Genomic DNA, 14,849 nt, shown 5'->3' with positions numbered 1-14,849 from the left:
GGTTTAGCTAAAGACCATGCCAGTTATGCAAGCTCTTCTCTATAGCTGGGCTTGTTTCTGAGCAGAAGGAGAAATGTGACTGCATTTAGCCTTTCTTCTGCCACTGCTCCTGAAACCAGGTTTAACATCCCCGAGACGCTGGTTGTGATTGGTAAGCGAAGCGAAAGCCATTTCTGTCTGATTACCAGCAGGCAGATGCCTAATACAGTGGATGTTTCTTGAAGGTGATCTGACTTACCGCTGTGAGCCAGTGAGAAGAATAATTACGTGTCTAGGAGGACACTTACAATAACTGCCAATGGGTACTTTCATTATTTTTAGCTGTTAGGTGCTGTGTGGAAAAAGGAGGAAAAGGGAGGAAAAGGAAAGAAAGATAGACTTGTGGAAAAGGCTTTAAACCGTGCAAAGTCAACTGAGCAGTAGAAGAACAGACTCAGCCAGGGACACAGGACACATTTTATTCACTTATTACATTCACTCTATTTTTCCCTTATTGGTGCAAAGGTGCCAGTTTACTGCAGCTCAATCCAAAGACCTTTTCAGATTCACAGACAACCATATTGAAGGAACTTATTGAGCACAGATACAGTGATTGCAGAAACTAAAACTCTTGTGTCCCTCTTATTCCACCTTGCCAATGAAAAGTCTGTATATGACACTTTAAATTAGTTTAAGGCAAAATGCTGAGGACTGAGGTGGATTCAGGGATTTGGGTTGCTTCTCTAGATCTGCCATGTATTTACCAGGTGTCTTTGAGTTTTCCTGTTTGTTCTTCCAAGTCTTCAAGGTTGTTATGTTTCCCTGCCGTGAAAAACCCAGTGTACATGGGGGAAAAAAATAAAAATCAAGGAATAAAAGATGCTACTGAATTCTTTCTTCCAACAGTATGCTCACAGTGGGTGGTATAGTGCTGTTGCACCAGGTGTTGATCCTACTCGAGTATATCAATGCAAATTCATGTTCCAATATCCATTTTATCTGCATAGTAATGAAAAGTAGATTTCATCTTTTGTGGGTGCCATGTTTTTATCTTACTCAACAGGGATACTGCTGAAACTATCAGCTGAAGAATCAAGCCTGACTTTTCAGATGAAGCTATAAGGATCTTTGAAGTTTAGTTCTTGCAGGGTCTGATCATATTCCTTGTATCTTGAAGTTCATTCTAATTTTACAGCGTGGTACCAGTCTGACCAAGTCAGCACTTAAATGAATCCTGTGCTCAGGGAAGGGAAATTTGAGTAAGATAAAATGGAATAGGTAAATGTAATCAGTTGGGTCTAGCTAATATTTTTGTCCACATGCATTGCTATCTTGAAGTTTTGAAATGCAACTGCTGACACAGCCTTCCCGTGTATTCCATCTGCTCTCCAAATTTTACCTGGCAGGACGGTCACAAAGGGGTTAGTTTAGTTTCTAGTCCCAGACAAGATTTTTTCCCAGGTCCACCTCTTCCAGCTCCAAGCACTTAAATAAAACAGTTCTTGCCTTTGACTTTTTTTCTCTGTTAGTCAGAAAGGAGCAATGCCAGGTATCTCATGGGTAGGGCTGTCTGTCTGCTTCTAAGAGCAAAACTCTCATGGACCTAATCCAAATGTCTGTGATTTTGTCTGAGATGCATGTCAGTCATGCTGCTACATACCGTAGACCAGATGGACACTTCTTAACTGAGGCGCTTCTAAATCAAGACACATTCTCAATGTGACTTGCCTCTATTTTCAAAGCCATTTTGGTCATTATTTTTTGGGAGAGCAATGAAAAAAATTATCCAGGAGGAAGCTGCTTCCTTAGTCAGAACTGGAAGACATTTGGTGCAGACAGGTATTCCAGAAAGGTGGGTCCACCAGGCCTTTCATAACCCATTGGACTCCCTGGCAACTCACAGCTCCGGGTGTGATGGATCTTTTGGTGTCCACCATAGTTTTCATTTTAGGATTGTAGGGAGGACGGAAGCAGTGTGTCTTACTAAAAACGTTGTCATGAAAAGGGCATTTGGGTGAAATATAACGTTGTGGGAGGAGTAGGAGATGTGATTAAATGACCTAATTCTATTTAGGCCTTAAAATCTGAGAAACCTGACTTGATAGCTTCCTTACGTCTTTGTATCTTTCCATCCAGCTAATGTTCCCACAGGAGAGTTGTATACTGCTGCCCTAGATGACTTGATCAAGGAGCTGGAAAGAAACTTAAAAAACTTGTATTAATTCTTGACTCTATTGCCGCCTTATGCAAATTATTTAATTTGGCCATGTTTTACCTCCTGCTCTGATAACTGAATAAGGCAGTACTTTCTTCGCTACTGAGACGAGGAGTCTGTCAGGACAGGGATGGCCTGTTGTGAATTACAAATTTTATACAGAACGTAGCATAATAAAATGCTAATCCTGTGTGTAGAAGAGCTTCAACAATAATTATCATTACAATGTGCAAACAGCTTCTTGGGAGGCTGCAATGTTAGACAGTTGGCTTGCAGACATTTATCTAACACTTGCCTCTTGGGATGGAAAATGGCTTGGAGAGTTCAACTCATGTTCATCTTGTTTTACCATTGATTGGTTCAGCAAACCTAAAGCATATGATAGGAAACTAATTATCATCTTCCAGGCTCAGGGATTGCTTAAGTGTTTCTGAATGCGTTTATGATGGGAGGTTGCATGCTAGTAAGATTTATTAGGCCTGGCAGTCTGTGTGCATGTTTGTTACATGATTAATACAGTTAACAGTTCTGAATCAACAACCTCCAAATATTGTCTCAGAACTTGCCAAGGAAAATCTGCAACTCCAACCCATCCAGAGAACAGTAGCAGCTTTTATACTACTGTATTTTAGCTGTAGTGAGTTCTTTTGCAACCTTAGTGACGGTGGTGTGGATGGGGGAGAAGAACTGAAATACTTGTGGATGAAAAAAAAGCCAAACTACATATAAAGATTTGGGAGGGTGTGTGGAGGACAGATGAACAGAACTGAGCAGTTAATACTGCCCTTGATTTAGAGTCCCAGTGGTACCAGTGCGCGTTCTTGTGTTCCCCGTCCTCTTTCAGAGAAGGAGCAAATTAACAGAGGCCAAATTGTGAGAAAAGCCTATCTAAGCCACATTACTCTAATTCTTTCTCTCTTTCTTTTATTTTCCTTTTTCTTTTACCACGTGTAGAAAATGTTGGCAAACCTCAGGTGCTTTTAGTTCAATTTAGCTATGGAGCAGCCTCTCCTAACACTGCAGATGACCTGCCCCAAAGCAGTGAAGGTCTACCAAATTTCAAGGTTAGGAGAAGATTTGAACAAGCTTAGGAGTGATCCTTTTCTGCAACTCCTACACATAAGTATCAAGACATTCCAAAAATCATTCATGGCTACAAGAAACCACTGACAATACAGTACTGGGAAGGCAAAGTAAGTATCTACTCACCTATTTCCAAGAACCAGCAAAAGTTGAGGACCATCCTGCATATGTGAGACCGTTCTGTAGAATCATTTTTTTCAGCACTTTCACAGATTAATAACATTCAAAGCCAGGAAAGACTATCACGATATGCTAAACTGACCTGACCTCCATCATTAACTGGACCATGGACTTTTACCTGACAGATTCTGAATATAATCTGCAAATCTGCTGTTGAAGTCTAATATATATTACATGATCAGAGTTGAAAACAAAGGATAAGTCACAGCTCCATGAGAACTCCTTCCACAATAAATTATCCTCACCGATTTCTTACCACTCTGAACCTCCTGACTTCAAATTCTAGTATTTTGGTATTATTGCCTCTGATGGATTAAAGAATTTTCTGATGCGAATAGGTATATGTTACAGAAGGAATAAAAAATGCTTGCTGTGAAAAATTTTCTTGTATCCTGGGAGCAAACAAATGCTGATTTTACCTCACCTGTTAGTAAATTGGGTCCTACAGCAGACAAAATAAATATCCATTGCATAGATTTTGCAATTACATCACTACTAGTAGAAACGCAACTTCAGCTGTTCACATTGAGGATGCACCTATCAATGGGACCATAAAGGAGTGTTGTGTCCATAACTGAATATGGAAATATATGCCATTTTCCAGCCCATACTCAGAATCTGTCTTTCTGTGAAGTTTTCCAGCTCAATACAGCCTGTTCCACACAACAATCAAAACAACCACCCCATCTTCCTTTCAGCTATAACTCTCTGCTGACCTCCTCAAAGGACATCATCTCAGGGAGGAAGTATTTATGGAAAACAGATCTGCTTTTTTGCACTGTGATCACAACACAGAGGCTCCTCAGAAGCATGGTGTCCTTGGCTCCTTGTCCCAGGGTCTGAGTTAGAGGAGGATCCTGACCAGCAGTGAGACCGCTGCCTATTGCACCAAGCCATAACAGTTCATTGTCTTTACCTGCTGTTATCTATTCGTTATTTGCTTGAGTTGTACACTGTTTTTATATACACATTCAACCTTTAAGCAGCATCTTTTCCAACAGATCAGCACACACAAGCAAGCCTCATGAAGCATTTTTCTATCTAACACTCTTTGATTAACTTTACTATAATTTGCCAGAACAGAGTCAAGTGAATTACCTGTGTCCTGGAGGCTTACCGAAGCAGAACGTGTTAAAGACTTCTCCTTACCTTTTTTCCTAGGTCCGTGTTAGACTGAAGCCAAATAAGATCTGACATACGGGCAGCATGGGCAGCCAGAGAGTCTGGGCATCAGAAAAACTGTAACAGCCTCAAAACTGTTGCAACAGGCTGCACAGCAGCAGCAAAGCTGTAAATCTCAAGACAAATACATTAAGAACATGTAAAAGAAACAGATATTTTCCTGTTGGCTTTGGGAGGAAAAAAAATAAAGTCAAATGCAAATGTTGGCTTTGAGCCCATGTTGGGCACAACCTGTCCAGGGCCACACAGTGAGCCAATAGCAGAGCCCTTGATGCACCCTCGGGGTGCCAGTTCTCCCCACTGAGCGATGCTCCCTCTTGCTGCCCACTGCATCCATATAAATAACCATGTTCTAAAACTTTCATCCTAACACAGGGCTCAGTAAAAGGTCTGGGAAACGTTACCAGTGTGAAGATAATCAGGAAGCAAAGAGTTGGATGGGCAGACAGGCCCTCAGCCACAGGCAATCAGCTGACATTAGATGGTCAGCCTCGCTTCAGATTTCAGGATTATTGTCCCGGTTTCTCTTCTGAGGTTTCCCGCAGCCAAACAGGATCCAGGCTCAGCAGAGATTTCTTTTTTTCTTTTTTTTTTTTGGGGGGGATGGTGGTGGGGTTGTATGAGACAAAACGTATTTCTGCCAGAAAGTTTTGTAAAGTGACACTGAGTTCCTATTTCTTTTGGCCACCACTTCCAGCTGCACAGGGAGCAGAAAAGCCACATGAACTACATTATAAAGCCAAAACAACACTCTTGCCTTTTTTTCTTTTTTCCTTTTTGAAATTGTTTATGGGAATATTGGATGCAACAGTTCATATCCCTAGTTTGGAGCAAACTATCCAACAAAAGCAGCCCATTCTCAGGTAGAAAGAGGCACCCAAGAGTCACAGCTATATACCAACAGACCCCTCCTATCTGCAACGTCAAAGACAGGACACGCAGGGAGTCCCTGCCTGGTCATAGGATGTATCACAGACTGTGGAAAATTTAGAGCTTGGTAATCACAAGGTCTGCTTCTGCCAGCAGCCACACTGACAAGACTGGTATATTCATTCCAGTGCAGTCCTGCCTTCCTCAGCTGTAGGAAACACCACAAACCTGCTCAAGACCTGAATATTTGTTGATGTCAACATAAAAATTAATAATTAATGAAACTTCCACCCTGTTTAAACACCACCACCTCCTCCCCTCCCAATTAGAGATACCTGTAACCTCAACAATTAATCTCTGTGTGTGCCTGCCCATGTGACAAAACATGTTGGATATTTGGAGCATTGGGGACTTTTTGAAGTATTTGTCAGTAGGATGTTGTGGTTTGGTTAAAGTGTACATGGTGACTTTAGAGACTGGAGTTTGAGTTTCACTCTGGGCTCCAGCTACTGCCCGCTCCATTCCTCCAGTCTAGCTGAATGCAAACGCCTGAAGATGCAAACTGGGTGTATTGCCAGACATACAATCTTCCCAGTGCCATTGGATGTGGAAGGTGGAATGCCCTGAATATCCCCCAGGAAGTGTTATCGTTTGTATCCAAGTTGGAAGGAAAAAAGGGTGCTGCATCTAGTTCATAAAATAACATGATGACTGGTTGTTCTGTCATTTGCTGTCCTTAATCTCAGCCTTTGAACATTGGCCTGAGATGACCGTGCTGTCTCCCAAAAATCATCTGGTGGTGACCAATTTTGCGGTCCTGTCAGGTGACACTCTAAGAGAAGCAAGTCCTACCATGATTGAAGTTTGGATAGTCTACATGAAACTTCAAGCTGGGCTTGGTGGCCCCAGCATGCCCTGACGTGGTGGTGGAGGAGTGAAATGGGGGAAGGTGCCTGTGACCCATGTCCAGAGGGGTCTGTTGTGTTTTGCCTGTGAGAACAAGAGTAAAAATGTTGAAAGAAACCTGCTGAGCTGCACCTTTGGATGCCCTACAACCCGAGTCTTCCTTAAGTCTCTGACATTAATTGCTCCTCTACGCTAGGGCAAAAAGGACTGTCCCCAGACTCATGCCTCCCAAACAGAAGCTGCAGCTGATGTGTGTGCTTTCTAAACAGCCTCCTTCAAGCATGTTACCCTGCAATGTGGCCTCCCCATGCAGCTTCCTCCTCTGTCTTGCTCTGTGACCCCTTTGTGTCAGTGGGATGCAACTGATGACTTGCAGTGGCTGATGTGCAAGGCTTTGAAGTAGGAGAATTAAGGGCAACATATAACACCTGTATGGGGGATGTAGGGCCAAGGTCAGGTGTGTGAAATTCAAGCTCATCACATGAGCTGTAGTGACGTGCTCTGAGATCTAGAAGAATAAGAGGGACACCTTTGGTGTTGGTGCTTGCACGGCAACTACTCTAACCCAGGGCCTGATCCACACACAGACCTGCTAGATAATCTGGTGATAGAATGAGAGGAAATGGCTTCAAGCTGTATCAGAGAAGGCTTAGATCGGATATTTTGAAAAATTTATTTACTGAAAGAGTATTGGAACAGGCTGCCCAGCTCCATCCCTGGGGGGCTTCAAACAACGTGTAAAGATGTCATTTCAGGGCATGGTTTAGGAGACATGATATTGTTGGGTTAATGGTTGGGCTTGATGATCCTAGAGGTCTTTTCCAACCTTAATGATTCTATGATTCTGTGATTCCATAATATAAATCCTCCTGCTTCCTCTTAAGGCCATTTCATCCACTGTGGAAATGGATGGTGCCGGCATTACTGGGAAAACATACAACAAAGCACAGCACAGTTTGTTTATTCCTGGTGTTTGCCACTCATGTGTTAGGTAGTCAGTCATTTCCAAAAGGCGGCTGAAACCCTTCTAAGATAGGTATGTCACCTGGGTGGAATTTGTCTCCTGTGGGACATGTCTGTCTCATTAACTACAGATGACTGACTCAAACCAGAAAGCTCAAGTGTTGGATGTCTACAGCTGATGGATGTAGATGCAAATGCAGAGCAGGACAGTCATTGTCCATTACAAAGCTTGTCAGGTGGTTTTGCTGATAGAAGGTGGCTTGCTGTGAAACAAGAAACAAAATTATTTCTGGAGAAAACTTCTGTCAATATATTTATTTTTTAAAAAAAGCTTTTTTTTCTCCTTTTTTTTCTGTGCTTGGAAAATTTCTCAATTTACAACGTTGAATCTCCTATCTGTAACATGCTATTGATATTGTCAGGTATTCAACACAGACCACTTGTTGTCTGTAGAGCAGTTAGCAAAAAAGCAATGAAGCCCTTAAGCACTCAGGGAAAATCAAGAAATAAATCAATGCCAGCAAAAGAAAACAATTTTTAAATTATTTTTCATTAATTTGTTTCATGCATACCTGTCCATCCTGATATCTGCTCTGGCATCTGGTACAATTACACGTGTTCCTGCCTGCAGGGGATGCAGAGTCAGAGTAATGCGCTGTCAGTGTGCCTTTCGCATCACTCCTCCCAGACCAGAGCCCTCCTGCATCCCAAACTTGAGAAAACAAATTGCTGTTGGGTCAGGCTGGCCTGACAATTTCCATTATGTTGGCTCATAAAAGTGAAAGACGGGTTTCATCACAGAGAACAGAGGAAAAAAAAAAGAAAACCTGGACATGAAAGGCCTTTTCTGCCCATTTCCATCACTACAGGGGTGCTTGTAGAGGGATGTTGCATTGATTTACACACTGTCCCAAGTGTCCTCTCTGTTCTTACTTCTGCAACTTTCTAAAAACCCTGGTGAAAGAGCCTCAGCAGGTCTTGTAGGGCAATTAATTCTGTTTTCCTCAACTGGAAAATTCAGGAAGAGGTCAGAAATTAACAAAATCTATTTTATTTTTTAAAAAAACAGGTCCACAAATATCATCGCACACTTTTGTCAGTGTTCCAGATAGAACCTCTACCAGGTTCCGTGGTTTGAAGGGATGAATTGATGTTAAAGATTCATAAATATGTGGACAAATTATGAATTTTATTTATTTATTATGTCTTTTTTAAGCAAAGTCTACAGAGGCTACATGAACTTCCTTGTGTTTACTAAAGTATATTTCCTAGCAATAAAGGTGATGGAGTTTACTGCCTGGGGATGATGTGGGGTCCCCAGTGCTGAGGATTTCTGGCAGGCACGATCACACATCTGTCAGGGAAGACACAAGTATAAGTGAGATTGTGTGGGAGAAGGGTCCTCTTGAGGTCCATTCCAGACTTACATTTACACTATTTATATGTGTTCAGAAATGGCTTAAAATCTCTGTTATATAGTAGGTACAGTTACAAAACATGTGTTCCCTACCAATGGGGATGCAGCTTTACCATCTTCTTACATGCAAACTTTAAACCTAACAAACTAACAGAGGTTGGCTTTTATATTCAAATTTTCTTTAATCTGTGTCCTTGCTAGCTCCCAGGAAAAGAATTTGTCTGTGAGAGGTGTTTTGTTAACTGAAATCTAGGAGAATTGATTCAAACCTGACACCCCTTTCTTTCTCTCCTGTCTTTCTGTCTCTTTTCCTGCAGAGACCACCCCCCAGCCTAATAAGTGTCACCACCAGGAAATTGTCCCTCCACCCGCTGGACATTTCAACCTACTTTTTCTTCTGTCTGCCTTCTTTTTAGTATATATGCCCTTTTCGTATTTTTTGAGTTAATGAGAAAGGCAGCCAAAACCTCTTCATACACTGTCATGGTAATTTTCTAATTGTTTCCTATGATTCCTTGGATTTTATATGAAATATTTTTTTTTCCTTGACTTATCTTGCCTACTCATAAAATGGGCTTTTCATCTGTGCTTCAATATGGCAGCAAAATGACCAAAATTACACCAATTATAAGACTACAGGGAAAAACAGAAATAAAATTTTATTTTGTAAAACAAGTTTTATTTGTAAAACAAAATAACTGGGTATAAAATTATGCAGGTGATGTCACTAAAACTATCTTTCAAAAACAGAAAGATTTTTTCTGTAGTAATTATAGAAGATTTTTATGCTGTAAATTAGTTAACAAAGGTAGGGTTTTTTTTAAATGCAGGCTTTTCAAGCTGGCTTGCCTGACACTCACTGGCAATGATCCATTCAAGGTGCTTCTTTCAGCTGCTAACTTGATCCATTTTCTGCAGTATTGAAACTCAGTAGCAAGTTATGAAGTAGGCTCACCAGCAGATATTTTGTTTTAGTGGAAAAACATTATGAGAGACCGTCACTGAGTTTTTCCTGACCAGCTGAAGGTTAGAAGTAGTGAGGCGTAGGATGCTGAACACGTGGCTCGAAAAAAGTCACTGTTGAGTGAAGAGTTTAGATTAGAGAGAGCTCAAATTTGATTTTGGAAGAACTGTCTGAAATTATTTTCACTTGAATTTAAGGATTTAAAAGTTAGGGATCAATTCCAGAAAAATTATTTCAGGACACTCCTGTATTAATGGAACAGATTTAGGTACTGACAGTTGGTGATTTGTTCCATCTATCTGAGAGGACCTTCTCAAGATGTAGACAAAATGTCCCCAGGAAGTGCTCCTCTCTTTCTTCGCTACTGGAGGAACCTGCAGAAGAACTTGAACTCCTAATTCTCTGTTGGCTGCCATTAGGTGGACATCTGATGCCAAAGTACAGCTGAAGTAAAAGTTTTCTCACCTTCAGGGTTCACTTGACACTTAAAAGTCTACAACTATTTTGGATATATGTTTGAAACAGTTGAAAGTTCAGAAAACTTTATCTGGAACAAAACCCAGCTCAAAAGCCCACTTTATACAAACCCTCATTCTGACCTTGAGAAGTAGATTTTAGCCTCTGGAGACCTCAGGGCAATCTGCAGTGTCAGCTGGGAACCGTTCTGTAATCAACACACCATGGGAATTATCAGCTGAATTATTTTAGCCCCCTTGGGGCTTAAACTCAGTTCATTCAGAATGGATTTTTTTAAAGTGTGTTTTCCCCTGTGCTTTAAATGCTCTGGACTCTCATAATCTGTGACCCGTAAGTCTCGCATTAGACCACTTATATGGAACAGTTGGTCTTTCAATAATTACAGCAGAGTTGACATCATCTTTGGGAAATGCCCTGGTAGTGTTTGGGATAGTTAAATCCATCACCACCATTCTTCAGTTAACTCACATGCTGCAGCTCTAGCAGTTGGAATAAAACCAAAAGGAAGTGAGGGGAGAGCTGTACAGATGTTGTCTTGTTAGCAGATGACTTGCTCATCTACGTGCAAACACAAGGGATGCTAGCTGAGCTCCTTCCTGCTCATACTAAAGCACAAGGCTGATGTTTTCTGACATCAGCTTTGTCACTGTGGGAGGTTTCTCAGAGACCATCATTCACAAGCCACTGCTCTCTTTCTCCCATAGCTAACGATGGTTTGGCTGCTAACAAAGGAAGCCCTGGAACGCAGGTGAGTCTGGCCACAGGAAGGCCCACCTCCAGCAGTGACTGCAAAAGTACCCTTGGTGACTAGGCCACCTGGAGATGTCCATCCTGGGGTTGTCTAAATCTAGCTGCAGTAAATCCTACCAGCATGTTTCTTCTTGTCTTCTGTAACTTTAGGCGTTCCACATGTTCTTCTGGTTTAGAAAGAGAGTGATGATATGGGAAAAAGACAACCTTGTCATTTATTCAAAATTGAGAACCTGAAGGCTAGAGGCAGTATTAATTTTAGCTGTTTGAGTGAAACAAACAAAAAAGCAAGCGAATTAACTAATTAATTAATTAACTAATATCTGCTATCCAGGAGAGAGACAAAAAATTCCACTCACTGGAAGTTTTCTGCCAGAGTGTGGACCACAATTCCTACACACCCAGCAAAGTGGAAAGCAATAAGAATATATACTTTTTCATCACATTTGTGATGTTGACACTTTGGACAAGAGACTAAACAACAAGGTTCTGTGGATACACAGGACAGGGAGTCCTGTCTATCTGCCTCAAGGAGGCCAAGTGGCTGAGTCTAAACATAGTACTTTCCATCCATCCATATATATCCTTAAAAACATAAGGAATAATAAAAAAGAAGTGTCAGTACTTTTTGGTGATGAGCTTGACTGTAAGAATATAAAACTGATTCTCCTTCATTTCCCAGACAACAATCACAGAGTCACAGACTGGTGGGGGTTGGAAGGGACCTCTGGAGCTCATCCCGTCCCACCCCTGCTGGAGCAGGCACCCCCAGAGCAGGGGCACAGGGCCGCGTCCAGGCGGGGGGTGAATGTCTCCAGGGAAGGGACCCCACAGCCTCTCTGGGCAGCCTGTGCCCCTGCTCTGGCACCCGCACAGGGAAGGGGTTTGTCCTCATGTTCAGGTGGAGCTTCCCATGTTCCAGCTTGTGCCCGTTGCCCCTTGGCCTGGTGTTGGGCACCGCTGAAAAGAGCCCAGCCCCATCCCCCTGACACCCGCCCTTCAGATATTTATAGGCATTGATGAGATCCCCCCTCAGCCTTCTCTTCCCCAGGCTGAACAAGCCCAGGTCTCTCAGCCTTTCCTCCCAAGGGAGATGCTCCAGCCCCTGATCCCCTTGGCAGCTCTGCGCTGGCCTTGCTCCAGCAGTTCCCTGCCCTTCTGGAACTGGGGGCCCAGAACTGGCCGCAGCCCCCCAGGTGTGGCCTCACTGGGGCAGAGCAGAGGGGGAGGAGAACCCCCCTCGCCCTGCTGGCCACACGCCTTTCCATGCCCCCCAGGGCACCACTGGCCCCCTTGGCCCCAAGGGCCCGGTGCTGGCTCAGGGTCACCTCGCTGCCCCCCAGCACCCCCAGGGCCTTCTCAGCAGAGCCGCTCTCCAGCAGGTCCCCCCCAGGCTGTGCTGGTGCGGGGGGCTGTTCCTCCCCAGGGGCAGGACCCTGCACTGGCTCTGGTTGAACTCCATGAGGCTCCCCTGGGCCCAGCTCTCCAGCCTGCCCAGCTCTCGCTGGATGCCAGCACAGCTTCTGGTGCATCAGCCGCTCCTCCCAGCTCGGTATCACCAGCGAATTTGCTGAGGGGATGCTCTGTCCCTTCACCCAGGTCACTGATGAATACGTTGAACAGGACTGGACCCAGCACAGACCCCTGGGGAACACCGCTAGTTACGGGCCTCCATCCAAACTCTGCCCCATTGATCGCAACCCTCTGAGCTCTGCTTTCAGCCAGCTCTCAATCCACCTCACTGTCAACTCATTTAACACACACTTCCTAAGCTTGTCTATGAGGTTGTTATGGGAGACAGTGTCAAAAGCCTTGCTGAAGTCGAGGTAAACAACATCCATTGCTCTCCTTTCATCTGCCCAGCCAGTCAGGCCATCATAGAAGGCTATCGGGTTGGTCAAGCCTGATCTCTCCTTGTTGACTCCATGTTGACTACTTCTGATAACCTTTTCCTCTATAAGCCTGGAGATGACCTCCAGGATGAACTGCTCCGTCATCTTTCTGGGGATGGAGGTGAGGCTGACTGGCTTATAGTTTCCTATGCCCTTCTCCTTGCCCTGTTTGAAGACTGGAGAGACATTGACTACCCTGCCATCCTTGGGCACCTCTCCTGTTCTCCATGACCTTTCAAAGATGATGGAGAGTGGCTTAGTGACAGCATCCACCACCTCTCTCAGCACTACTCTGTACTACTTTTTTGGGGGAAAATGGCAGAATATTTGTCCCTAATTACAGCAGCTCAAAAAGTCTTCCAGTCTTAAAATGGAAGGTTGCTCTGACTCCTTCTTCCAGGATTGTATTGACATTGAGACAATTCCATGTTTCTGCATCCTTCTCTGTACATGCAAATATTTGTTCTTCTACCTTTTTTTCACTTGGCTGCATTATTGTTATGGTCCATATGGTTACACCCCCTTTAATATCATCTATGCTATATATTTATTCTACAAACATATTTTTTCCAGAATATAAGTTGTAAAGTGAGATGCAACAGCTCAAAAATTATTAAAAGAGGTAAAGAATTATTCTGAAAACAAGTTATTTAAGTTGCAAATATTCGATTCAAATCAGCTTTGGGGAAATGATGCATCATGATGCAAATCAAACCCCAATGTGATTTTGATTAATCATCTATTTCCTGATACTGTGGAAATTACAATTTACTGATTGATTGATTGATAGGGTCCTTAACTTGGCTCATGTGGATCCATTCATGCAAGGTATTTGTGCTGTTAGATCTAGGCATGGAGAAACTCTTTGGGGTAAAAGCAAGTGATCCCTCCTTGTGTATCATATCAAATTCTAGTTCTGTAACAATATTATGATATCACATCTTTTCTCTCACAATAGTCAATGACACTTTAAAATGTCCCAATGCCAGCCATGACAAATGAGTGGAAGGAAACTGTCTGCTTTAAAAGTTTGGTTAACTTTGAAGAGTGTAAGAAAAGATTGCTAAAGCTGCAAATTGCTAATTTTGGACGTATTTATCTCAGGAGGCTTTGGAAACCTATGTATGAAGTGGATGTTGGCTTATAAAGAAGTCTTGCTGTTTAGTAAGTTCTAATATAAGATTGTGGAATCATACAGCAAGAATTAGGCTCACGTCGCGAGAAGCAGCAAGAGATTAAGAGAGTCATGATCTAAACATAGATATTAGCGTTCAAGGATAATCACGCTGCCTTCCCTTCACAGTGGAGACCTCACCACTGTCATCAGAAAAGTATTGAGTGTCAAGCTGAGTAGACATCTAAAATATATAACTAGAATTATGCACTCAGAAAGAATATATAACTAGATTTATGTGCTCAAAGTGACTATTTCTTACTTTTTTATGATAGCACACCTTCTACTGACACTTGCAATGTGACGCAGGTACAACTGAGAAGCGCAGTGATGCTCAGAATCTGTTGTGCTGGGTGGTGCACAGGCAAGACGAAACATAAACATGTCCTGGCACGAGGACTCTGCAGTCTCTTTTTATTTGAAACAAAGAATCCCAATTCACTGATTGGGGTGGGGGGGGGAAGAGTAAAAAAAGATAGTGCTGAAATGCTTAATATCTGGAATGTTTCCTTTTTAAAGAGACCTAGGAAGCTGTGTTACAAGAAATACTGAATTTATTTTACCTTTACCCATCTGATATTTTGTTGCTGGGGAAAAATGCTTAATTTTTGTGAATATATATATGTTACTTAGTATATTTCTACATATTTCAGATATGTGAAATAGGTAGTTAGGAGCAAAAACAGGCAAAAAAGCATTAAAATATCTGTTTATATTCAAATAATGCACACACACATAAAAGCAACTGTATTTTAGTTTTCCCCGTAAGAAATGGAGAGAACTACTGTCTTTATTTC

The sequence above is a fragment of the Phalacrocorax aristotelis genome, chromosome 2 (genome assembly GCF_949628215.1).
Source record: "Phalacrocorax aristotelis chromosome 2, bGulAri2.1, whole genome shotgun sequence".
Classification (NCBI taxonomy): Eukaryota; Metazoa; Chordata; class Aves; order Suliformes; family Phalacrocoracidae; genus Phalacrocorax; species Phalacrocorax aristotelis.
This window is presented reverse-complemented; position numbering follows the sequence as displayed.